The sequence below is a fragment of the Phyllobates terribilis genome, unplaced genomic scaffold (genome assembly GCF_046119375.1).
Source record: "Phyllobates terribilis strain yellow unplaced genomic scaffold, ASM4611937v1 Scaffold_1__5_contigs__length_1240528914, whole genome shotgun sequence".
Lineage (NCBI taxonomy): Eukaryota > Metazoa > Chordata > Amphibia > Anura > Dendrobatidae > Phyllobates > Phyllobates terribilis.
The window spans coordinates 54,287,839-54,314,302 of NW_027362761.1; positions in this window are offsets into that span (position 1 = coordinate 54,287,839).

Below are 26,464 nucleotides of genomic sequence, written 5' to 3' on the forward strand. Positions count from 1 at the left end.
GGAAGACAAGGTGGTGGATGATGAAGTCACAGACCCAACCTGGCAAGGTGACATGCATAGCAAGGACAACAGCACAAAGGGCGAGGGAAGCATGGCACCACAACAGGCAGGAACAAGCAGGTGGGTGGCCACAGACACAAGGCAGGCAACTGTTCCCTGCAACACCAACACGAGGGAAGTTGCCAGTCCAACTGTTAGGTCTTCCATGTCTGGCTCTTTTTTAAAGACTGTCCAGATAACCCCAAAAAGGCCATTTGTAATATCTGCCATGCCAGCATCAGCAGGGACAGCAAAAATACCAGTCTGACCTCCACCAGCATGCTCAGGCACATGACAGTAAAGCACCCAACTTGTTGGGACGAACGCCAAGGTCCAGAAACAGTGTCTGCGGGTGACACCATTGCCTGTTCCGCTATTGTGCGTGCAAGACAATCCCCTGTCCATGGCACAGGCAAAGATGCCTCCCACCCTGCACCTGTTGTTGCACACTTGCAACCATCATCATCATCAGCAACTACATCCACGTCCTTGTCCCAGCGCAGTCTTCAGTTGTCCCTACCCAAGTCCTTTGAACGCAAGCGCAAATATGCAGCCAGCATTGCACCGTTATTGCAAAGCCATTAAACAAACTCAGCCTAGATAGCTGTCCACAACTCTTCAGCTGTTTGACTGTGATCTCCAAGGCATATTAATTTTAGGACTGTCTGATTGCGGTGAGCCGTGGCTGTGCAGTACAGAAGTGGTGGGGATTTGCTATGCACTGTTGGAATGTGTGTCTCATTAAGGCAGAGGTTGAGGGCACAGGTGGAGGCCCAAGAGGAGGTGGAGGAGGCAGGAGCAGTGGAGTGTTAAGTACAGAGATTTGTCCTGCAAGCCTTGGGGATTCCAAGAGTTGTGGAGCAGCTCCTTCACCGCCTGCCCCCACAGCCACCAGAGTCACCCAGTGCCCAGTCAGCAAGATGTAATGCCCCTGACTGTGCTTACTTGTCCAGGTGTCTGTGGTGAAATGCACCCAGGCAGACAAAGATTTAGTCAAGGAACAAGTGTTGTTGTGTGTGACATGCTGATGTAGCGCAGGCACAGCTTTCTTAGAGAAGTAATGGCGACTGGGCAACTGATACTGGGGGACTGCGATGGCCATCAGTTTTCAGAAACTATCTCTATCCACCAGGCAGAAAGGCAGCATTTCCATGGCCAACAGATTGGAGATGGTGGAGATCAACCTCTTAGCTTTGTCATGTGTGGGAGGAAACAATCTTTAACATGACCACAACTGTAGGACTGAGGGCTGGCTGAGAGAGGGCGGAGTAGGGTGAACACGACAAACTGCTGGACTGTAAGTGAGGTACAGGTGGAGATGTTACAGTGGATTGGGAAAGATGTGGTGTGCTCGTTGAAGCAAAAACAGCAAGCATGTCCAGTTTTGTTACAGCTGACTGGCTTTCACTCAGCCAGATTGCTGCAGGTAAAGAATTGAAGGTTCTGTGATGAACAAGGAAGAAGCAGCAGCTTGTCCGCATTTTATCTCAGTGAGATTGCCAGAGTAACGCATGTTGATTGCGCATGTGACGATTCATTAATTTAATAGTCAAATTATTGCAATTTTTCTCTCTACTGAGTCTCTTCTGCAAAGTGTGCAGATTATGTGAGTTGGCTCATCCTTCGCGGTGTCAAAAAAAAGGCCCAAGCTAAGCAACCCTCACAACCCATGCGAGCTGCAGACCCGCGACCGCTGCTGGCCACAGCCACAGTTGTGGCTAAGGATGTAGTGCTCATCATGGTTGCATAACTCTGTGTCTGCGCCATAGGCTGCAAAGTAACCTCTTCGTCCTCCTCCTTCACCTCCTCAGATGAGCTGCTCAGCTGCATGCCTCTGCGTTCACACCAAGTAGGATAATCAACCTCATCATCATTGTCAGGTTTTCCACAGAGACGACACCGGGGAGATCACACAATTTCTCACCGTGCTGACACTCTGTTAGGATTTCGTCAGGGATCCACTGTTAGAACTCTCCTGTTAGATTTTTTCTATTATGCTGGTCACATGACCGTTTTTGCCTATTTAATCCTGCTCCGCCCTTCTGGCCTTGCTGGACTTCATTGTAATTTCTACTCTTAAGCTAGCCAGGTGCTTTGTTACCTCTCTCAGTCAGTTTAGCTAGGTCTTTTGACCTCTATGTTCTATGTTGTTTGTTTGTCTTTTTACTGCTGCAATTTCTGCTAGGAGGTGTCCATCTTTCTCCCAGTCCCTAGTTCTTGTAGGGATCCCTTCCTCACATCTATAGGTCTTCGTTCAGACTAGCTGAGGACTTTAGCGGGTCTGATCGCAGGATCAGGTTCCCCATTACATCGTAGGGATCTAGCTTAGTTCTATTGTAGGGACAGATCTCCTGTCTTTCCTTAGTGCTTGTAGCAGATCATAACAGTAAGTCCAGCCCAAAAAAAAAAAAATTCTCTAAGGAAAGACCTCTAGTTTCCATCATGGTGTCGGTTCAGGATTTGGCTCAACGCCTGCAGGGACTCTCTCTGGAGGTGGCCGAGCTTCAACAACACATGAGTAGCTGCTCTGGAGCGCATTTTGTCGAGCCAAAGTTACGATTGCCTGATTTATTTTTTGGTGAACAACAAGATTTTTTTTCTTTTAAAAATGCTTGTTTATTGTATTTTCGTTTGAGACCCAGATCCTCTGGTGATGAATCACAGCGCATAGGGTTCATAATGTCACTTTTGCGCAAAGAACCTCAGGGATGGGCCTTTTCTCTCCAACCTAGTGATCCGTGCTTTAGATCAGTGAATAGTTTTTTTTCTGCTTTGGGGTTGTTGTATGATGATCCTGATCGTGTCTCATCAGCTGAGATGGAATTGAGACATTTGAGGCAGGGATCAGGTAATGTGGAAAATTATTGTACTCACTTCCGTCGGTGGTCTGCTCAGGTGGGGTGGAACGATTCAGCTCTGAAAAGTTTGTTTCTTGCTGGGCTAGGTGAAAGGGTTAAGGATCTGCTGATTGCTTATCCTTCACCTGGAAACTTGCAGGAGGCAATGCAATTAGCTATACGGGTGGACAGGAGACTGCGTGCAAGGGTTAATGAGAGTAAATCCTCTGCCATGTCAGCTCCGAGTCTTGAGAGGGTCTGTACTGACACTGGAGAGCCGATGGAGATTGGGGCAATGTCACCCCGCTCTCAGTAAAAAAGACCGCAGGTTTTCTAAAGGTTTATGCTTTTATTGCGGCAAATCTGACCATTTCATTAAGAACTGTGTGCTTCGTATGAACAAAGAAAAAAAAAGGTCAGTTACGCCCGTATAGCCTGTTTAAACACTAAGGGTGTATTTCTTTCTGCTACTACCGCAGCTCAGGAAGAATTAATTGAATTTCGGGTATTTGTGGATTGTGGTTCAACTCTGACTGTGATTGATGGGGGATTCTTGGAAAAACTTAATTTAAAACCCAAACCTTTGTCATCCCCTATTGCCGTGGTTTCTGTCGATGGCTCTCCCTTGAAATGTGTTACTCACAAGGTTTATGAATTTCCCCTCACTATTAATGGTATTCACCAAGAAAATTTGGATTTGGTAGTATTAAATAATTTGCCTTCTCCAGTAGTTTTGGGGTTGCCCTGGTTAAAATTGCACAATCCTGTACTGGATTGGTCTACCAATGAAATTAAGTCCTGGAGCCCTAAGTGTTATGACAAGTGTTGTAACGGGCGCATTGCTGCTGTGGATAAAGGGGAATTACCTGTACCTATTCAGGATTTTTGGAAAGTTTTTTCTGAGGAGGAGTCGCAAATTTTGCCTCCCCATAGAGACTACGATTGTACCATTGAATTTGTTAAAAGTCGTTTATTTAATCTGACTATTCCTGAGAGAAAGGCTTTGGAGGAATACATACAGACGAGCTTGGCTGCCGGTTATATCAGACCCTCTAAGTCACCTATGGCTGTTGGATTTTTTTTTGTTAAAAAAAAGGACGGCGGTTTACGTCCTTGTTTGGACATTCGCGAGATTAATAAAATTACTGTACGCAATCCCTACCCACTGCCATTGATTCCTGATTTGTTTAACCAGTTAGTGGGGGCCAAGTGGTTCTCTAAAATTGATCTCCGGGGGGCATACAATTTGTTGCGCATGCAGGAGGGTGATGAATGGAAGACTGCTTTTAACACTCCTGTGGGTCGTTTTGAGAATTTGGTTATGCCTTTTGGTCTTACCAATGCACTAGCATTTTTTCAGAATCTTATTAATGACATCCTTAGACCTTTTATCGGCAAAAATGTGGTTGTGTATTTGGATGACATTTTGATTTATTCGCCTGACCTGGAGTCTCATTGGCGGAGCGTACGTGAGGTATTGCAGTTATTGATTGACAATTCGCTTTTTGCTAAGCTGGAGAAATGTGAGTTCGCTGTACAGAAAATTAGTTTTTTTGGGCTACATTATCTCCAGCGAGGGCTTTGAGATGGACCCGGTGAAAGTTCAAGCTGTGCAGGAATGGCCTAGGCCTATTGGTTTGAAATCGATACAGAGGTTTTTGGGTTTCGCCAATTATTACAGAAAATTAATTTAAAAATTTTCTATTATTGTTAAACCACTGACCAATCTCACCAGGAAAGGTTCTAATACGGTTCAGTGGACTACTGAGGCCATTGAAGCTTTTGTGTTTCTAAAGGAGAGGTTCAGCTCTGCCCCCATCCTTATGCAGCCTGATGTAACTAAGCCGTTTTTGGTTGAGGTTGATGCTTCTTCTGTGGGGGTCGGTGCGGTGTTGTCTCAGGAAAACAAGGATGGAGTACATCCCTGTGCTTTTTTTTCAAAAAATTTTTCTGAGACTGAACTTAATTACGATATTGTTTTTTGGGAATTGCTGGCTATTAAACTCGCCTTTGAACACTGGCGTCATCTCTTGGAAGGTGCTGATTTTCCCATTCAGGTTTTCACTGATCATAAAAATCTGATCTATCTTGATGCTGCCAAGCGCTTGAATGCCCGTCAGGCTAGGTGGGCACTTTTTTTTTCGCTGTTTAATTTTTCCGTTACTTACATCCCGGGTACCAAGAATGTTAAAGCTGATGCTTTGTCTCGCAGCTTTTCTCCCATGGTCGGTGCTGAGGAGGAGGAGAGCATTTTACAAGAAGGTGTTGTGATTGCTGCATTGGACTCCGTTTTGGAAGATGAGATTCTTAAAGCACAGGAGAATGCCCCATCTAACACTCCCCATGGGAGGTTGTTTGTGCCTAGGACCTTTAGGAGAGATTTGTTTGTTGAGTGTCATGAGTCTCGGTTGGCAGGTCATCCTGGAATTTCTGAGACCAAGAGACTTGTGGGTCGCAGTTTTTGGTGGCCTGGATGGCAGAAGGAGGTCATTAAGTGGGTGCGTCAATGTACTGTGTGTGCTAGATCTAAGACTTCACATACTCCTGCTGCGGGGTTGCTTTGCCCTCTGGAGGTTCCTAGTGCACCTTGGACACATCTGGCTATGGACTTTATTACTGACCTTCCCCCCTCTGAGGGTTTCACGGTCATCTGGGTGGTCATGGTCCGTTTTAGCAAGATGTGTCACTTGGTTCCCTTCATCAAACTGCCCTGCGCTAAGACACTCGCTAAGGCCTTTGTCAAGGAGATTGTCAGACTCCATGGTGTTCCTACTGACATTGTTTCTGATAGGGGACCTCAGTTCGTGGCTCGTTTTTGGCGTGCCTTTTGTGACAGGTTGGGAGTTCATTTGTCATTTTCATCTGGATATCATCCTGAGTCTAATGGCCAGACAGAAAGGAAGAACCAGGATGTTGAGCAGTTCTTGCGTTGTTTTGTGGAAGACAATCAAGAGGGGTGGTCTGAGTTTCTGCGGCTTGCTGAATTTGCTCTTAACAACCATACATCCTTTTCTGCTGGGTGTTCGCCTTTTTTTTGTTGTTCTGGGAGACATCCGTCTTTTGGGTCATTCTCCAAATTGGTATCGGCTGTGCCTGAGGAGGAGAGTTTTTCCGGTGATTTGGAAACAGTTTGGACGGATGTGCGTGGTAATCTTCAGGAGGCTAACAAAAAATCTAAGAGGTACTTTGACAGGAAACGTCAAGAGGTTTTGTTTACGGTTGGTGACATGGTTTGGTTGTCCTCTAAGAATCTGTGGTTGAGGATTCCTTCTAAAAAATTGGGTCCCAAGTTTGTAGGGCCCTTTAAGGTGCTTCAGGTAGTTAACCAATCTGATGTTAGGTTGGAGGTTCCTACCTCCTGGAATATTGATCCGGTATTTCATGTTTCTCTATTGAAAAAAGCTTATGTATCTGATAGAGACGCCACTGGCATTGTTCCTCCGGTGGTGGAGGACGGGGAATATGAAATTTCCCGCATCCTTAATTCTAGATGGTATAGAGGGAGTTTGCAGTATCTCGTCGCTTGGAAGGGTTTCGGTCCCGAGGATAACTCATGGGTGAGGGCAGATGATGTTTCTGCTTCCAGACTTGTCAGAGCGTTTCACAGGAGGTTTCCTGATAAGCCTGGGCCTAGGGGATCCGGAGGATCCTCATAGAAGAGGGGGTACTGTTAGAACTCTCCTGTTAGGTTTTTTCTATTATGCTGGTCACATGACCGTTTTTGCCTATTTAATCCTGCTCTGCCCTTCTGGCCTTGCTGGACTTCATTGTAATTTCTACTCTTAAGCTAGCCAGGTGCTTTGTTACCTCTCTCAGTCAGTTTAGCTAGGTCTTTTGACCTCTATGTTCCATGTTGTTTGTTTGTCTTTTTACTGCTACAATTTCTGCTAGGAGGTGTCCATCTTTCTCCCAGTCCCTAGTTCTTGTAGGGATCCCTTCCTCACATCTATAGGCCTTCGTTCAGACTAGCTGAGGACTTTAGCGTGTCTGATCGCAGGATCAGGTTCCCCATTACATCGTAGGGATCTAGCTTAGTTCTATTGTAGGGACAGATCTCCTGTCTTTCCTTAGTGCTTGTAGCAGATCATAACATCCACGAGCACACGGTCCCCACTACTCACTACCAAGGTATCAGCAAGCGACTAGTGAGTGTATGGCGTCACACCTACGGATTCCAACGCATGGAAGATGTGTTTACGCCCTCCGTACAGTCACTGTCATCTTCACAATAGCCCGATTATTAATATTATTCGCTGCCACCGCCAGCCGAGTTTGAAATATAATACAGGCCTGGCCAAACGCCTGCATTCTGGTAGCATATGGCTTTGGGGAAGGGAACGATTACAGGACAAAAGAAACAGAACTATTCAATTTTATTTTTAACCCAAAAGGCAGTGTTTAGGAAAAATCTACAAAAGATTTTACAAAAGGAGACAATACAATACATAAGCAGTTACGCAAAATAATAAGGATTAAAGCAGAAGCTTACTATACGATAGCTGAGACGATTCAATATAGCTGAAGGGGAGCTCTCCTCTGATTTGACTGTTATCGAACAGGATCCGTTGCATAAAATAACTATATATGGATCAATCTTCAGTTGGCTCTTTTATGCCGAAGGGGAAGATCTGCCCACACACACCCTGTGCTGACATCACGGGGGCTGGTCTCCAGCCTGCAAATTTTATTGAAGATACCTGGTTTTTGGGATAACTTATCGCTGGTTGATCCCAGATGCCCAAAAGTGATACCATATTTTCTATTACGATTTTACCTTCATTTAGAAACCACTCATGGCGTAGTTGCGACTTTCTATTTTGCTACTTTTGCGTCACAGTGGCCTGGAGGGGCTTACAGCTATGGAAAAATAAGCATATTGCTCCTTGGCTGACCCTGACACTAAAAATATAGGTCCCATTATTATTGGAATTAGGGAACTTACAATATTCCATATTCCGTATCAGTGCCGGCCTGACTATAGATTTCCTTTTGAAGCTCGGGAGTACATTTTCCTCATCTCACTGTAAATTATCACAAGCCTGTGTCTAATCATCCCCTGCTTCTGTCACGGAGAAGGACTCTCGCATTTTAATTAGGTTGTAGCACTTCTTGGCTGGCATTTTGTTACACGGCACGTCTCAGGTATTTGTAATTGCATACAGACAGAGCTCTTAGCTCTCTTCTTGTAACAAATGGTGGATAAGGGAGGGGTGAAGAGGGGCTTGGGAGAAAGACTTCTTAATATCTATGACACGGGGAGAATATTTTCAAAACTTCTCAATATTTCCCTGTCTATTATCCTTTCTGTTCTCCCATTCCTCGCTCTGAAAGTCACCCTTCTCCTCTTCCTGCCCTGCTAGCACAGTTCAGTCCACGTGATCCTCAGGTATCTGAGTTTCATGAGGATCACCTCCCCCCCGGGGTTAATGTCTGGTGACGAGGTACAGGATTTTGCTCAGACCCTACTTTGTCCTGCCCTCGATCCAACATGAAAACATTTTGTGCATCAGTTCATATGTTTCCTCCTCTTGAGTCTGTGACTCTTTGGAGAAGACCTCTGATGCCCATGGGATACAAATGTGTAAACAGCTCTGCAGACTCACCCATCTGTGGTTCCCTACAGTCAATTGGGCGATTGGAGAGTTGTGATGCTGGGTTAAACAAGGCAATTGGGGTACCACCTTTGAGGACTGCACTGTGTGTAATGTTGAGGTGGAGGAAGGTGAGGAGAGGTCACTTACTGCAGCGCTTGCAATCCACTGGAGCACATGCTCTTTCTAGCCCTCATGTACAATGCGTACCGCTGTGTGGCTGCCAAAGAAATGGAGTGGAGTAGCCGATCCAGTAACAGAAGTTGTCAGTTGTCTTTGGATAGGACGTGACGGTGTTGGTTCACTAGTGCTTTCACTAACATTACCACCTACCCCATGTACACCTTGAACACCATGCCTATGCCCCCTTAGCTCTGCATACAGCTGAATTTCACCGCCAGAAAATTACAAGCTTAGATGTGACATGCTGTAAGTAACAGAAAAAAATATTTTTTTTTTTACTGTCACAGCAGTGACCTGGAAGTCAGACATGCTTCCAGGGATCTTCCCCATGCTATTCCCATGTAATTTCAGCACTGTTCCCGATGATTTGGGCACTTTTTAATCCCCCTGCAGACCTTTGGGGGGGCCGCCGGCAAAATGTTCGAATTTCTCATTGACATTAGGCTCATTGCTCAGGTCGAGCACCCGAGCATTACGATTTGCTCGACCGGAGCAACGAGCACCCGAGCATTTTAGTACTTGCTCATCACTAGTTACCTCCAATAAAACATGTGCAGTCATCATTGTGTTGCATCAAAAGGTCTTCAAAGGCAAAGACATTGCTGCTTGTAAGATTTCCCCTAAATCATCCATCAAATCAATTGGATCATCAATAACTTCAAAGACATAGGTTCAATTGCTGTTAAGAAAGCTTCAGATGATTCAAAAAAGTTCAGCAAGTGCCATGGCCATCTTCTAAAGAGGATTTCAACATGGGATTAGTTCAACAACAGTGCAGAGTTTGCTCAGGAATGAAAGCAGGTGTCAGTGCATCAGCACACAAAGTGAGAACTAGACATTTAAGAATGGTTGAAAAGAAGTCACATTTCTCTAGGAAAGCATTAAGGACATACTAACATTCTGCAGGAAGTGCAGGGTTTGGACTACAGAAGACTGGGGTAAAATAATTTTCTCAGATGAAGTGTCCTTCAGACTGTTTGGAATATATGGAAGAATGATTGTAAAAGAAAATGTGCTACCATGAGTCCTATGTTATGTCAACAATAAAGCATGCTGAGAGCATTCATATGTGGGGTTGTTTTACAACCATGGGAGTGGGCTTACTTAAAATTTTACCAAAAAACACTGCCACAAATAAAGAACGGGATCTAAATATCCTACAAGAGGAACTTCTCCCAACAATCCATGAGCAATTTGGTGATGAACAATGCTTTACCAGCAAGATGAAGCACCATGTCATAGGGAAAAAGTGGTAGCTAAGTGGCACAGTGAATAAAACATTGAGATTTTTGGTCCATGGCCAGGAAATGCCCCAGATTTCAATCCCTTTAAGAACCTGTGATTAAACTTCAAAATGTAGGTGGAGAAAGTAAAATATGAAAATGATAAACACCAAGCCCTGATTAGATAAGAATGGGTTGTCATCAGTCAAGATTTGGCCAAGAAGCTGATATCCAGCTTACTAAGGCGAATTGCAGAAGTCTTGAAAAATAAGGGTTAAGATTGTAAATACTGAGACTTTACATAAACTTCTGATATGCTTGTAACTTGATTTCAGTAACCATAAAAACATTTAAATCAAACATTTAAAAACACTGAAGCAACAAACTTTATGAAAACCTAAATATGTGTCAGTCTTTTTGGGCATGACTGTATACCTAAAGTACTAAAGATGCACATACACATAAAGCAATGGATAAGGTAGTATAGTAATGGTAGTTTTTAATATAAGTGCAAATATTTAAAATTCCTACCCCTGCCTTAGATTCTGAGAACAATGATGATTGAGACTTTTATAGGAATGCAAACAAAGAGAAAAAACATACATAAAAAACATAAAGAAATATAAATTTAAACCATAGCAACATTTTCAATCAAGATAATGGTCCACTTTCAGTATGACTGATATATTCTACCTCCGTCTAACAAAGAAGATAGTTTGAATGATTTGTCAATTTTTTTTTCAGAAGGTGCATGCTTTGTAAGAATTTTGTCACATTTGGATCTGTCAAAAAGTCAGAAAATCAAACATTTGCTTGCTACATGCCAGATTTGTCTCAGTGCTTCATGCTGTCTGTATCTGATACATGTTTAGACTAAATAAAATAGGCAAACAGATGCTAATAGTATTGATATGTGATCACTGCACACAAAGAATTGCAGTTGCACATAAATTCCTGCCCGAACAAATTACAAAAAAACAATTCTTATTAATTGAAGGTACTAGAGATGAGCGAATTTATTTGAGTGGAAATGAATTCTACTAAAATTTTACAAAAATCCATATATTCCAGAATATGGATTTTATGCAGTTCACTCTTTGTGAGTTCAGCAAAATTACAGCTAGCTGTGGCCCTCATTTTGCTGAACCATAGAGAGCCAAGAAAACAGCTAAAAAAAAAAGTCAACTCAATGCCCACCAGTCCCACAGTCCTCACAAACCGCCGTCCAGCACGTCATGCTTCTTCTTTATCCCTTCCTTTGTCGTATGTATCCTATTCGGCCTTCTTGACGCCATGTGATGGCTTCTGGATGGGCTAGGCCTTAGACTAACATCACTGTGGGCTTTATAATGTGATGTCACATCACCTCAAATGTTGCTAGATTTGCTCATTTCTAGAACATATGTATCTGCACTTGCATAAAGACTGTGCTTGAAGGTTATGCTTACAGAAGGATCTTATATACACTTCAGTGCAGTATAGCAACCTTATATTATATTTAGTGAGCACTTTTTGCTCCAGTTAATAGTGACACTACTCATACCTTATTCATTGACTGTGAAAGCAACATAGTTATAAGAGAACAATGATGTGCCCTCACCTTCCACCTTACTCCTTCCCATGTTCCTATATGTGTATATGATGATATCCAGTCCAACTGTTATCGGCATGTGGGCTAGTCCTCCATAATGTGTCTATCAGTTTTGTGCTTGTAAATGTTCAGGCCGGGAAAGCACAGGACACTCTAGTTATCTTCAGTAACGCCATGCTAGGTATGGATGCTTGGTGCGTACACGCTTCCAACAAACTTCAGAAAAACTGTCATCCTGCCTCATGCGTATTCAGGGTGCATCACTTGTGTGGGAGATCAACATCAGTACCTGGTAGCAACCATTAAGAAATGTTCGGGTGTGCTGTGTTCCACCTCATGTATCCCTTATATCCAGCCACTGCTGGAGGATTTTCAGCTGATCAGTGGGGGAACCTCACTGATCTCATACTGATGGCCTATCTGTAGTAGAATACTAAACAGCCGCCCTTAATGATAGTTGTGTGAGTGATTGTTTAGCAGTATTTTGCATATGGCAAATCCCCTCATATAGCTTTGTTGATTGGCTGCATTCTTCAGTGGACTGGTATTGTCACCTGCATCTGTATTATGGAATTTTTCAGGCACATGAAGTAATTTTCTTCCTATTTTCCATGACTTGCTCCACATGGTTTGTATATCTATAATCTGTCATGTGATTGGCTAGTAAATAGATAAATACAAGACAAACAGGGGCAAAGATATAAACAAAAAGGGGTAGCTTCTAGCCTTTTAAAGACTTATAGTAAATTTAGACAGATCCTGTTACATTTGCAAACTGCTTCCCTTGTTTTGCCATTTTACAGATTTGGCAGTCCATGTCAATGTCCATAATCGATTTAGGAAAACAGCAAAACACAATCTGAATGAAATAATGTTCTCGTCTTTAATGACTTTTTCAGTGTATCTTTGATATTTTCTTTGTTTATATACTTTAAATATTGTTCTACTCCTTTATTTCTCTATAAAAATGCATTTTCTTGATACATACAAACTATATATGCATCTTTGTTTCTATGGAGACTTTCCTATACTATATTCAGGAAGATTTGTACGTCAGAATGTTATGAAAAGATGTGCAGCCCAACATGACAGTTCCTGTTTGGAATATGATTATAGAGCCTATGTTTTATATTGGAGATAAATAGATATGGGCGGTTTGACTCACTGAATACAAAACAATGCGGCAATGATTTCCATGATTGTCTTTCTCATGAATTGCAATTTGTTCTCTTGTCCATTCGTGATTGCCATATTGAATCCAACTCTAGTCCAATCCTTTAAAAGCAAAATGGAATTTAACACCGTGAATACATAACAAAAATGTTGTTTTTTTCTTTTTATATTTTATCATTCACATCACGTTTTATGCCAAATAATACATATAATATAGTAGGTCAAATTTGTATCATGAACTGATGAATCATTCCATTTCTGGAATGAGGCAGGGTAGCAGATATATAACACCCACATGCATAGTGGGATTTATTCATAACCCATCAAGAGATACTGAATGCTGTTATTAGCAATTAGATGTTGAAGATTCAGCGTTCATCGTATATAGAGCCAGAAAACAGAATATGTAAGTCGTAAAGCTGCAGATTTGTAAAGAACTGGTTTAAAAATTATTTATTCTACCCGCAACAATGTTTATTAATGTTTGCAGAAGAGTAAACATGGTATTTTCAGAAATCAGCTAATTTTTTGAATTTCAGATTTACCAAAAAAACGTACATAGGATTTTGAGGACACCTAGACTTTTACTGAACCCCTTTTGAGCTCTTTCTTAGGGGAAAATTGAATAGTAACTTGTAGTAACCAACAGCCTATTTATCAATTCATTACAGTAACAGATTTTTTACAGCTACTTAAATTGTAAAAACGGTTCAAAAATGATCCCTTTTTGTGGGCAGATGCCTACCATGCCAGTGTTTACACAATGGCGGTGCAAACATAAGAAGAAGCCATAGCATTTAAACACAGGGTGGTGCAAAATTATCCCTCTTTAAGGAGTATCAAGAGCTTTGTTTTTTGATAAATCAAAAGCCATCCAAAAATTATCCCTTTATTTTGGGAGCAGAAACAGGTGGAGTTTTGAAACTGAAGAAGTACTGTATATAATTAAATTATTAGATTTGAAATCAAAATTTTTCAAACCCCATTGAAAATTAGGTTTATTATTGTTAGGAAAAAATACAAACTTTCTGCTGTTTGTAATAAATCAATCATGTAAGAATAATTTAAATAGCTCAACACAACTAATGGAACATGTGGTTTCTCCAAATAAATCATAAAATGACACATTTATGAATTCTGCAATCCCTCCATTTTTCAACCATTTCCTGACAATAGTCTTCAGTACTTAATTAAGCACCATTTGGCTAGTGTAACCTGTTTCAAACATGATGCATTGTCAGACACCTGTGTATGCCAGAGTTTCTGAGGAATCTTAGCCCATTCTTAATGGGCAATGGCATCCAGTTCACTTACATTTTTAGATTGTAAAGAGAATGGTTCACAAAGTTAAGAGAAAAGATCAGTGCCTTCCACACACAAGGAAGACAGTACAAAAAGATACAGCTAACCAGTTAACAAGTTCAAAGTTAAAGGAATGCTGACTACACTACCTAAGCGTAGCAGAAAGAGTAAGCTGTCACCAGCTGCAGCTAGATACCTGAGGAAGCAGGTGGCTATATTACTACGTCTCTCCCTATTCCCCTATACACAGAAACGCTTGACTGAACACTCCTGTGTTCTCTGTGAGAAAGTTAATACAAGGCTGCTCAGGCAACAGATTATCTCCTGGAGAACAGAAGGATTTGCTAGATACTTCCCTAAATAACATCATCTGTCACAGGAGAGTTGGGTAGTCCCCATACATATTAGACTGTCGCTGGATCCAGTTGATATCAGCGAGTTCAGCTAATGTTAATCCAGTGTGTATGGGGGCCTTAAAGAGAACTTTTCATTAATTATAAAGTGCTGCAGAATATGTTGGCACTATATAAATAATAATAATAATAATAATAATAATTATTATTATTATTATTATTATTATTATTATTATTAAAAAATAACTATTTAAAAAAAACATTTTTTTTATATTTTTCAAATCTCTTTATAATAGAATAAAATATGAAAAAATTATATTTTCAACTTTTAAACACTAGGTAGAGCAGCTACTCACATTTGGCATGAAAACCATGTTTAATTCTGGCTAGCATTACAATTGCAGTAAATGTGGGCAGGATCTGCTGTCAAGTATCTGATGTCACTCCTCTCTTCCCCCATTAGGTGTTTGCAAAAGGAGGGGTGGAGGATAATGTTTAGGACCACAGTGTGGATCCATCTTGTTGGTGGCTGTAATGTTGTACTGACATGTAGGATGTGTCAGGAAGGACTGCCTCCAGGGCTGTTTCTAGCTTTCCTACTGTGGACTCATTCAGACATGAGTTTTTATTGATATACAAGAAATACGGACAAAGTTTCATCAGTGATTTTCATTAGAGTTTGGTCAGTTTCATCATTTTTTTTACTGATGAGAAAAAAAAAGTTTTTCCACTTTCTCCTCTTAGTGAAAAACCGACAGCACATGGATGGAATCCGAGTCCTGTCCATTTCTTTTTCACTGACCCCTACAGTTTCATTGCCAAGGTTAATCCAACACTCAGATCACTTGTCTCCACCAGGGGCGTACATAGAAACTATGGGGCCCCATAGCAAAAGTCCTAATTGGGTCCCCCCTTCCCTATCGTTGTAGTAGACGGGGTCACGGCGCATTGGAGGAGTCACAGAATGACATGCCTCATAAATGTAACAACGGAGAGGGACATGTATTGCTGCACATGCAGAATAATTTTGCTGCTATTGAAGCCCATAACTGTTCTCTCTCACTACAATATCCTTTTTATGGCCCCACAGAGTATGAAGCCTCCAAAAATGCATCAAACACATTGCATGACACCCCCACGCGCAGTGAATTCCCCCACATGCACAATATGACCCCAGTGTCCCCAAAACAGTATGATGTCCCCACAGTAAATATGTCAACACAATATGAGACCCCCATATCACTTCATATAGTATAAACACTCCCACAACTGTCCCCACCACCACACAGTATGATGGCCCCCTATAAGTACTGACTGATAAAAGAAAGGAAAATACTACTTTCCTAGATACATTCTCCTCTTGCACTGCTCTGTGCAGCTTGCGGATGTCATGGGTGCGCTGATGGGAGCGTGGAATGATGCGCTCCCTGCTGGCACATGTTAAATCCTGCTGTCAGAGTTTAACAAATGGGATTTAACAGCTTAACATTAATGATGAGCGAGCATGCTCATTACTCGAGATTTACGAGCATGTTCGGGTGTTTTCTGAGTATCTTCAGCGTGCTCCGGTGTTATATTTTAGTCACGCCTGTTTCTTAGGCATTCCTCAAATGTATTAAAGCTGTCAAACAGTCGCAAATCATGTGCACGGCGTGACTAAAACATAACACCCGAGCACGCTGAAGATACTCGACGAGCACCCGAGCATGCTCGATGAAAGGGTTAACAGAACATACTCGCTCATCATTAGTTAACATCCGTGGCTGTTAAGGCACATGATGGCTGATTACATCAGCTGTCATGTGTGGGAAGAGATGTGGGCTCAGCGTGCAAGCCGCATCATAGGCAGGGGCACTACATATGATGTAAAAATACATCATGTGATGAAGGGGTTAAAGGGAACCTGACAGCTGATACCCATGATCCACAGGCCGCATGTATCAGGCACTGACTGCAATATCTCAGCAGGGATGTTGGACTCTAAAACGCTGTGGCATTTCAGAAAAAAACATACTTTAGAGGCTGCCAGGGAAAGATCCACATGGGAGACTAGTCAGACAGAGGTGTCCCTGATGGCTTCTCTCGCCTCCTACAAGTGACTGGCAGGTCTCTGCCTATATGTGCACTCAGGGCTCTAACACATCGGTGTTTCCAATATATGTGGTGACACTTTCCACCCGTACCGGAAACGCTAACACATGCAGACCCATTCAAATAAATGGGTCTGTGCACGTCATTGTGTTTCCATGGAGCATGTGTTTGTGTGCAAAACACGCTGACATGTCCGTTTTTTACCCGATGCACGAGCCGCAAAACATGTCACACTGATGACACACAGATGACATCTGTGTGACACGTACCCGTGTGCCGCATCGGGATCACACATACAGGCGCCTGGGAATCAGTGGTACAGTTAGCGCTGTTCCCAAGCGCCGGGTGCTGAAGGAATAACTTATCAATGTCCCCTGCTTGCGATCAGCACCAACAGGGGACAATGTTGAGAGTAGTATTCTCCTCCTGTTGTGTCCAACTGTAAAAATAAGAATTAAATTAAAAAATCCTTATACTCACCTGTCCGAAGATTAAATAAGTGGTCCCATGCTATAACACATCTGACCACACACGCTGAGAAGCACAGAATGACTCACTGCAGCGACTGGGCTCTTGCACTGTGCTGAGCTCATGGGCGGTGTCCTGTCACTCATTGAGCTCAGCACAGTACTGGGAATATCAGGACATGTGAAATCGGCCTTAGGCACTAGAGATGAGCGGTGTTCGACTAGAACTGTTCGCCAATCTCAAATTTGAGCTGTTTTGGGCGGTGTTTGAGTTGTTCGACGAACCCGAACGATTTGCAAAAAATTCGGCTGTTCGAGGTTATGTTCGATAACTGTTCGTGCACCAAAAGCGTGTCCTGCATGTCTGGCCCTATTTAGAGCACCAATCATGCAGGGATTGTCTGCCACTCACTGTAATGCCACAGCCATGGTGGTTGTGGCATTAGAGTGATTGCCCAAATCGATGGGAACAGTGCTCACAGTGAAACATGGAAAGCCGGCAATTCAGCAGCGGCATACACCGGTACCCGACAATTTAGAACCGAAAGAATAGAGCTTCACACATAGATTAGATAGATAGAAACATGTCAGTCACATATATAAGAAGTACAGTGACAGTGTTGATTACTGTACTTGTCATTTAGTGTAAAGGGTTTATTAAAAAATATATTAGTGTTTTCATGCACCGTCTCTTTAAAAAAGCCGGCCGGCAAATCAGCAGCGGTACCCGACAATTTAGAATAGAAAGAATAGAGCATCACACATAGATTAGATAGATAGAAACATGTCAGTCACATATATAAGACGTACAGTGACAGTGTTGATTACTGTACTTGCCATTTAGTGTAAAGGATTTATTAAAAAAAATATTAGTGTTTTCATGCACCGTCTCTTTAAAAAAGCCGGCCGGCAATTCAGCAGCGGTACCCGACAATTTAGAATGGAAGGAATAGAGAAACACACATAGATTAGATAGATAGAAACATGTCAGTCACATATATATGAAGTACAGTGACAGTGTTGATTACTGTACTTGTCATTTAGTGTTAAAATAAAGGATTTATTTAAAAAAAATTGGCGTGGGGTTCCCCATAATTTTAGGCTCTAGCAGAGGTTAAGCAGACAGCAGGGGCAGATGTTTGAAGCCTGGGAAGGGGTAATACACACAGAGCTTCCCAGGCTACAGTTGAATGTGCGGAGCGTAGTAACCAGTGACATAGTCAGCTCATTTGCTGTAGTCTGTAGAGGCAGCGGTTACAATGACAAAGCAGTGCTTAGTCAGTGTTCAAAGCACAGGAGCCCTAATTATTTGACTGCTGTACTCTGAATACTGTAACTAGTGGTGAAAGCTCAGATCGTGTTGCGAGGACTGGCATTAAGCCAGGAAGCCTGGCATTAAAAGTACAATGGGAGGCTGCCCGACCTGTTCTCACCACTGCTGTGAACTGGGCATGACTGAGTACGTGCACAATTCAAAGCTGTAATGCCACTACATGGGAGATAGGGACATGAAATTGGCCCTACTGTCCTATGGGCTGTGTCTGCTTCATTTGCTATATGCAAGTATTATGCTCTGATACAATGAAAAAAAATGGTAGCTACGAGTGGATAAAGAAAAATTATTAAAAAAAATCTAACAACATTTTCTTAAATTCTATTATCAATACTCATAATCATATCATTTAAAATCATTAGTAAAAATAATTATGATAGATAATACTTTAGAATGATCATCAATCTTTGTATAGTTATTGTTTGTTGCCTGTTTAAACCACTTTTGTAACTCAAGTAAAACAATAGTTATCTGCACTAGTGTACTAGAGTCTACATTCTGGTATTTCCCATCTCACAAACAGAAACCAAAACTAGAATGGACCCCAGTGATATTATTAAGTTCCAATAGGGTTCTGTCATGCCTCCTATGTATTATTTTTATGTTGACAATGAAAGTTCTGCAGTCTTTAGTTTTCTAGTTTTCAAATAATTTAGAACAAAAAACCCAGATTCCCTGATTAAGATTCTGATATTAAATGTGAATCAATTGTAACATTTACAAAATTTATATTTGTATCTTCAATAATTTGATATTTTTTCTGATTCATCATTTTAAGTATAGGAGAAAAAAAGACAGCAGCTTACTCTAGACATTATTCATTCTGAAACATTGACATCTCCAAAACAAGCACACGACTTCTGTTTGATCAAAATATTGTTATCCTCAGTAGCAGCTATGCTCTTTATTTATGATTTATGGTGTTCTCACTAGTGAGATTCACAACCCAAGCGAAAGGACTATTATAATCTCAAAACTTCTATTGAATTTCATTGTTTACTTTTTTTTAAAGTATACTTAAAAGAAATCAGTCAGAATAGGCCAGAAACAGTTGTGTTTGGTCTACGATCATTAATTCTAGCTGCCTCTGAAAACATGTCACGTTTCAGAGACAAATGGTCTCACTTGAGAACTATGTTCCATAACTATCATTTAATTTACTTGAAGAATGGTGAAAGATCAAGTAATGAGCATTGCAAGCACATGGCTGCTATCATCCATTTCATGTTCTCATTTACTCAAGTAATTAAAATATAAACTGACAAAAATGAATATTTATTCTGTTATCAAAGAAACATTGTTCAATACATTGTTTTTGCATGTATTTTATAAATAAACAATCATATAGGGAGCAAATCTATGGGTACTATACAATTTCTATACAATAGAATCTAAAATACATCTATTTGCATCAGCTTGTATCACTAAGGATTCTTTTTACATGGTCCAAAATGCAATATTCTTTTGACTGTACCATAAAAAAGTGGAAAAAAATGTAGATAGAATCAGCTTTATTTTCTTTCAAGGGCAGAAACAAGCAACAGATGGTCCATTAACAGCCACCATATATGTGCCTCTTGCTCTCCAGACGCTTCATCATGATGCACAATGCAAAATCCCCTTGTGTTTCTCTTATGCAAAATGGGTGCCTATTAGTGATGAGCGAGAACTAAAATGCTCGGGTACTCGTTGCTCGGGTCGAGTAAATTGGAATACTCAGGTGCTCGACCCGAGCAACAAGCCCAATGTAAGTCTATGGGAAACTCAAGCATTTTTCAGGCGGCTCCCCCCGGCGGTCTGCAGAGGGCCTAAAAATTGCCCAAATCGATGGGAACAGTGCTCAAATGACATCGGAACAGCATGGGGAAGACCCCTGGAAGCATTTCTGACTCCCAGATCACTGCTGTCATTAACGTGGTCAGAGTATTACACCACTTTTATGGACTCACAATAAAACATACAAAAACAAAACCAAAATGGATTTTCCTGGGAAATATGTAAAGGAACATCCTTTCCAGGGTAATGACTTGTATATAAGGCAAAATAAATAACCAAAAACAAAAATAATCCTCCACAACTTGGGCTATGTTCACACGTAGCGTTTTTGATGCGTTTTTGATGCGTTTTTGCACTTTTGAATTGCTTTCAACCAAGACAAATGCATTCACCAGGAAATGTCATTTTAACATTTTACAACCTTATCTGGCCATGTGGTGTGTGACACATCATCAGACACATGCATACAGTGCTGAAAAGACATGAGAACAGCATGCGGAAGACATCTGAAAGCATTTCTGACTCCCAGGTCACTGCCTAAAAGTGTGCCCATCATAAGTGATCCTTGGCGCATTCCTTGGAATGCAAGCGCAAGTATGCAGGCAGCCACCCACCCACATGCTGCAATACTATACTGCCAAATTTTTAACAGCTGCTTGCACTTGAAATGTGGCCTTTTAGGCTCGTGGAGGCGGAAGCTTTTCACAACCTCATGCCTGCGGCGGCCGGGTGTCCATACTCGGTCCCCAGCCGCCACTATATTTCCCGGTATCGCCTCCGCCTTCCACAAGCATGCATCCCACAACATTACCCGTGCCCTCCCCAGTGCACTTACTGGGAAGGACCGCCTAACCACAAACACTTGGACAGGTGAATGTGACCAGGGACGGTACGGAGCCAGTCCACAACTTTTTTGTCTGAGAGTTATATATAGCTTGGTGAAAGGACTGGCATAGAGGGAAACCGTATCTACCCTGCATGTCATTTCTCCCAGGAAGTCCTCTAAAGCTGCTTGCACTTGAAATGTGGCCTGAACATTACTGCTGGTACTTTTCTGTGGGAATTTGCTTGCCTCCTACCAGCCTGGAATATTTCCAGCAAACTATGGTACGATGCCATGGTATTAGCACTGCTCCCAGTACCAGTAGCAAAGCCATCCCCAATTTCCTTCTCAGCAATTTTATTTGGTAGACTGAGTGGATGCCCAAATACATTTTCTCACAAAGGAGCTGAAGATAGAGTGGCAGTAGGTGCAAGTTTCTCCAGCCTGTTAGATATTAGAGGGTGAATGGCAGCACATTGGATCAGTGGTTAGCACTGAGGCCTTGCAGCGCTGGGATCCTGGGTTCAAATCCCAGCAAGGACAACATCTGCAAGGACTTTGTATGTTCTCCCCGTGTTTGCGTGTGTTTCCTCCTCAGTAAAAAAGCAGCCATAGAGTGTCCGTGAACCTTCCCACACACATTTCTTAGCCAGGACTGCTTCTCAGCAGGGTTGTACGGTCCCACCAGAGAATGCTCTGGTGTGCCTTGGCTTCTACCTCAGGAGAGTTCATGATAGCGCAAACTTTGCAGTAGCTATGGGGCTCTTGAGCGGGTGAGAAAGGTTAGCCCTCAGAATCAAATCTTCTGGTGGGCACAATGTTTTTCAATCTGAAACAGCTTCTCAGTGGGAGTTGTATTTCACCACAGCCATATTCTTTAGCTCGGTGAAAGGACTGGCATAGAGGGAAACCGTATCTACCCCGGCTGTCATTTCTCTGTCACCAGGTTCCGCCCATTGTCACACACAACCATGCCTGCCTGTATGTTCAGCAGTGAGATCCACCGATCAGGCTGCTGTGTTACAGCTTTCAACAACATTGAAGTTTGTCAATTAAGCATTAAGCATGTTATCTTCAGCACAGCCTGTTAAAGCTTGGCCAAGGCAGTGCTGCAGTGCTGTCAGCTTGTGACTGATGTGATCATTTCGGAGATGGAGGAGGAGGTGCATGAGCTGAACAATGTGATTACATTGAGGTTAAATTGGTGATGCTGTATTTTATGCTAAAGATAGATCCTATTGTTTTGGGGTTTTTTACGTTATTTTTTAAGACAAATGCATTCACCGGGAAATGCCATTTTAACATTTTAAGACCTTATCTGGCAATGTGGTGTGTGACACATCATCAGACACATACTTTTTTATTTATGATGGAGGGACTCTGAAAGTCAAAAAGCCTATTTTTACAGGGATATCAGACGGCCCTTACTATTCTTAAAAGGCCAGCAGTCGGCTGTAGCTATTGTTAGAGAGCCATCAGCCGGCTATGCTTTGTTGTTCCCATTATTAACAAGTGGGTGTCCTATACTGTTATTGCGTATCCAGTGACTGTAAGGGCTGCCAAAAATTTGGACGCAACTCTATACCCCTTTGAAGAGACATAGAGGAGGGTCACAGTAAGAAAAATGTTCCCATTATTAAGGAGCGGGTCTCCTATAGTGGAAATGCCCATGCTGTGACTGCAAGGGCTGCCAAAATTTGCGAAAAACCCCACTAAGAATTTAAAGACACATAGAGCAGGGCCACAGTAACAAGGTACGACATGTTCCCTTTAGAAAGGAGAGGGTCTGCTATACAGTTATAGGGTATGCAGAGAGTCCAACGGCTGACCAATTTTAGGAAAAACCCCACTAAGAATTTAAAAACACACAGAGCGGGGCCACAGTAACAAGTACGACATGTTCCCATTAGAAAGGAGAGGGTCTGCTATACAGTTATAGGGTATGCAGTGAGTCCAACAGCTGACCAATTTTAGGAAAAACCCCACTAAGAATTTAAAGACACATAGAGCAGGGCCACAGTAACAAGGTACGACATGTTCCCATTAGAAAGGAGAGAGTCTGCTATACAGTTATAGGGTATGCAGTGAGTCCAACGGCTGACCAATTTTAGGAAAAACCCACTAAGAATTTATAGACACACAGAGCAGGGCCACAGTAACAAGGTACGACATGTTCCCATTAGAAAGGAGAGGGTCTGCTATACAGTTATAAGGTATGCAGTGAGTCCAACGGCTGACCAATTTTAGGAAAAACCCCACTAAGAATTTAAAGACACATAGAGCAGGGCCACAGTAACAAGGTACGACATGTTCCCATTAGAAAGGAGGGAGTCTGCTATACAGTTATAGGGTATGCAGTGAGTCCAACGGCTGACCGATTTTAGGAAAAACCCCACTAAGAATTTAAAGACACACAGAGCAGGGCCACAGTAACAAGGTAAGATATGTTTCCATTAGAAAGGAGAGGGTCTGCTATACAGTTATAGGGTATGCAGTGAGTCCAACGGCTGACCAATTTAAGGAAAAACTTCACTAAGAATTTAAAGACACACAGAGCAGGGCCACAGTAACAAGTACGACATGTTCCCATTATAAAGGAGAGAGTCTGCCATACAGTTAAAGGTTATGCAGTGAGTCCAACGACTGACCAATTTTAGGAAAAATCCCACTAAGAATTAAAAGACACACAGAGCAGGGTCACAGTAACAAGTATGACATGTTCCCATTAGAAAGGAGAGGGTCTGCTATACAGTTATAGGGTATGCGGTGAGTCCAACGGCTGACCAATTTTAGGAAAAACCCGCTAAGAATTTAAAGACACATAGAGCAGGTGCACAGTAACAAGGTACGATATGTTCCCATTAGAAAGGAGAGAGTCTGCTATACAGTTATAGGGTAGGCAGTGAGTCCAACGGCTGACCAATTTTAGGAAAAACCCCACTAAGAATTTAAAGACACACGGAGCAGGGCCACAGTAACAAGTGCAATATGTTCCCATTAGAAAAGACAGAATCTGCTATACAGTTATAGGGTATGCAGTAAGTACAACGGCTGACCAATTTTAAGAAAACCCCCACTTAGGTATTTAAAGACACACAGAGCAGGGCCACAGTAACAAGATACGACATGTTCCCATTAGAAAGGAGAGGGTGTTAGAACCTTGCTCTTAGGTTTTTTCCTTTGCTGGTCACATGACCTCGTTGGCCTATTTAATCCTGCTCCGCCCTTCTGGCTTTGCTGGACTTCATTGTATAACTACTTTCTAGCTAGCCTGTGCTCTGTATCTAACTCTGTTAGTTTGCTTGGTCTACGGACCTCAGTGTTCTATATATTTTGTTTGTTTGTCTGTCTGCTACTATTTCTGTTAGGAGGTGTCCCATTTTCCTCCCAGTCCTTAGTACTTGTAGGGATTCCTTCCCCACATCTATAGGTCTCCGTACAGACTAGCTTAGGACTTTAGCAGGTCTGATCGCAGGATCAGGTTCCCTGTTACATCGTAGGGATTCAGCTGAGTTCTATCGTAGGGACAGATTTCCTCTCTTTCCTTAGCTCTGGTAGCAGAACATAACAGTAAGTCCAGCCTGCAAATTCTCTAAGGAAAGATTTTTCTGTTCCATCATGGTGTCGGTTCAGGATTTGGCTCATCGCCTGCAGGGACTCTCTCTGGAGGTGGCCGAGCTCCGTCAGCACGTGAGTAACTGTCCTGGAGCACATTTCTTGGAGCCTAAGGTATGTTTGCCGGATTTATTTTTTGGTGAACACCGAGAATTTTTTTCATTTAAAAATGCTTGCTTATTGTATTTTCGTTTGAGACCCAAGTCCTCTGGGGATGAATCCCAGCGCATAGGGTTCATAATGTCACTTTTGCGCAAAGAGCCTCAGGAGTGGGCCTTTTCTTTGCAACCTAGTGATACATGCTTCAGATCAGTGGATAGTTTTTTTTCTGCTTTGGGACTATTATATGATGATCCTGACCGTGTCGCATCAGCTGAGACTGAGTTAAGACGTTTGAGACAGGGATCAGGTAATGTGGAAAAATATTGTACTCATTTCCGTCGTTGGTCTACTCAAACAGGGTGGAACGATTCTGCTCTGAAAAGTCTATTTCTTGCTGGGCTCAATGAAAGGGTTAAAGACCTGCTAATTGCTTATCCTACACCTGAAGATTTGCAACAGGCTATGCAATTAGCTATACGGGTGGATAGGAGACTGCGTGCAAGGGTTAATGAGAGCAAATCCTCTGCTATGTCAGTTTCTGGTTATGAGAATGTGTGTACTAACAGTGGTGAATCGATGGAGATTGGATCGGTGGCACCTCGCTCTCAAGAAAAAGACCGTCGATTTTCTGAAGGCTTGTGTTTCTATTGCGGAAAATCTGGTCATTTGATTAAAGGCTGTGAGCTTCGTATGAAGAAAGAAAAAAAAATGGTCAGTCATGCCCGTATTGCCTGTTTAAATTCCAAGGGTGTATTTTTAGCTGCTTCCACGATTGCTCAGGAAAAATTAATGGAATTTCGGGTGTTTGTTGATTGTGGATCTACTCTGAATGTAATTGATGGGGGATTCTTGGAAAGACTCAATTTAAAACCCGAACCTTTATCATCCCCCATTGCTGTGGTTTCTGTGGATGGTCCCCCTTTGAAGAATATTACTCTCAAGGTCTGTGAATTTCCTCTCACTATTAATGGTGTTCACCATGAGAAATTGGATTTGGTAGTTTTGAATAACTTGCCTTCTCCAGTAATATTGGGATTGCCCTGGTTAAAATTTCACAATCCTGTACTGGATTGGTCTACCAATGAAATTAAATCCTGGAGCCATAAATGTTATGACAAGTGTTGTAACGGGTGTATTGCAGCTTTGGATAGGGGAGAATTGCCTGTTCCTATTCAGGATTTTTGGAGAGTTTTTTCTGAGAAGGAATCGCAGGTTTTGCCTCCCCATAGAGACTATGATTGTTCTATTGAATTTGTCCCTGGAGCGACTCTTCCTAAAAGTCGTTTATTTAACCTTACTATTCCTGAGAGGAAGGCTTTGGATGAATACATACAGACAAGTTTGGCCGCCGGTCACATTAGGCCCTCTAAGTCTCCTGTGGCGGTTGGATTTTTTTTTGTAAAAAAAAAGGACGGCGGTTTACGTCCTTGTCTGGATTTTCGTGAGATTAACAAAATTACTGTACGCAATCCTTACCCACTGCCATTGATTCCTGATCTGTTTAACCAGTTAATGGGGGCCAAGTGGTTCTCTAAAATTGACCTTAAGGGGGCATACAATCTGTTGCGCATGAAGGAGGGTGACGAATGGAAGACTGCTTTTAACACTCCTGTGGGTCATTTTGAGAATCTGGTTATGCCTTTTGGTCTTACTAATGCTCCTGCATTTTTTCAGAATCTTATTAATGACATCCTTAGACCTTTGATCGGCAAAAATGTGGTTGTGTATTTGGATGACATTTTGATTTATTCGCCGGATCTGGAGTCTCATTGGCGGAGCGTACGTGAGGTATTACAATTGTTAATGGACAATTCGGTTTTTGCTAAGCTGGAGAAATGTGAGTTCGCTGTACAGAGAATTAGTTTTTTGGGTTACATTATCTCCAGCGAAGGTTTTGAGATGGACCCGGTTAAAGTTCAAGCTGTACAGGAATGGCCTAGGCCTATTGGTTTGAAATCGATACAG